Raw genomic sequence first — 1,946 nt, 5'->3', positions numbered from 1 at the left:
TCTGCTGCATCTTTTGGCTATTCGAAACGTGGGCAAAATCAGAAAAGTCTATTGATTGGATAACTTATTATAATTTTTCTTTCCTTTTAAAAACTAATAGGATATTCAGTGAATGCACCGAGCAAGACGTTCATCACCTTTTGTACGTTCACCACCTGTAACTAGATCAAGACATCTAACTAATATTGTCGCCGTTGATAATCCATTTTTTGAACCCGACCTCACAATTGAGAATCCGTAGAATATTCAGGGACGATTCGTAGATCCTAAACCACTAAACTTTCCTCCGGAACCACCAATCATTCAAACAGAGATTGTTGAGGAACGAACTATTAAATCAGAATCCTCTAGTGATTCCGATTCAACAAATTCAATTATGGAAGTAACAGAACCATTAAGTATGGAAGACCGAATGAGAGCTAAACGCACTGGCCAAGGTCACGCAATTACTCATCCAGACATTAATGCGCCAGATTATGAAATCAAAGGACAAATTCTACACATGGTGACTAATCAATGCCAATTTAGTGGTGCGCCGAAGGAAGATCCAAATGAACATCTTCGTACCTTTAATAGGATCTGCACACTATTTAAAATAAGAGAAGTTGAGGATGAACAGATATATCTCATGTTATTTCCCTGGACTTTAAAGGGAGAAGCCAAAGATTGGTTGGAATCGTTACCTGAAGGGGCGATTGATACATGGGATGTTTTAGTTGAAAAATTTCTTAAACAATTCTTTCCTGCATCTAAAGCCGTAAGACTTCAAGGAGAAATTGTTACGTTCACACAGAAGCCAAATGAAACTCTATATGAGGCTTGGACAAGATTTGGAAAGTTATTGAGAGGATGTCCGCAACATGGTTTAGATACCTGTCAAATAGTACAAATATTCTACCAAGGATGCGACATCACTACAAGAAAAGACATAGATATAGCAGCTGGTGGTTCCATTATGAAGAAAACCGAAACTGATGCTTACAAAATTATTGATAACACTGCTTCCCACTCACATGAGTGGCACCAAGAAAAAGATATCGTTAGATCATCTAAAGCAGCTAGAGCCGATTCTAGCCATGACTTAGATTCTATTTCCGCAAAGATAGATGCTGTCGAGAGACGAATGGAAAAGATGACTAAAGATATTCACTCAATACGAATTAATTGTGAGCAGTGTGGAGGACCACATTTGACAAAAGATTGTCTCAGTATTGAATTAACAATGGAACAAAGAGAGAATATTTCATACATAAACCAAAGGCCTGGAAATAATTATCAGAATAATTATCAACCGCCAAGACCGATCTACAATCAAAACCAGAACTATAACCGAAATATTCCATACAACAACCAACAAGGTCCTAGCAATCAACAAGTATCCAACAATACTTACAACCAGCAAAGACCTAATTTTCAAAACAAACCACCACAAATCGATGATAAAAAGCCGAATTTAGAAGATATGATAACGAAGCTAGTTGAAACTCAAACGCAGTTTTTCACATCTCAAAAACAAACCAATGAACAAAATGCTCAAGCATTTAGAAATCAACAAGCTTCTATTCAAAATCTGGAACAAGAAGTAAGTAACCTAGCAAGGTTAATAGGTGAAAGAAAACCGGGAAGTCTACCTAGTGATACAAATGCTAACCCCCGGAATGAAACAGCTAAAGCCATTACCACAAGAAGTGGTACAACACTTAAACCACCTGAAATACCTGTAACTTCTGATGAAGCTATTCTTACTCCAAAAGAACCACAACCTGATCAAGATAAGGAAAAAGAACCGGTAGTTGAAAAGGTTAATGAAGATAACACAGTTAAGGCTAAACCTTATGTTAAACCATACCAACCACCACTTCCTTACCCGAGTAAAATGAAGAAAGAGAAACTTGAAACCACCTAAATATCACGCATTGGCATAACTTTTTGATCCTGCGGGAGAT

Source organism: Rutidosis leptorrhynchoides, chromosome 4 (assembly GCF_046630445.1).
Source record: "Rutidosis leptorrhynchoides isolate AG116_Rl617_1_P2 chromosome 4, CSIRO_AGI_Rlap_v1, whole genome shotgun sequence".
NCBI lineage: Eukaryota > Viridiplantae > Streptophyta > Magnoliopsida > Asterales > Asteraceae > Rutidosis > Rutidosis leptorrhynchoides.
The sequence above is the reverse complement of the archived record's forward strand: the minus strand, read 5'-3'. Positions refer to the sequence as shown.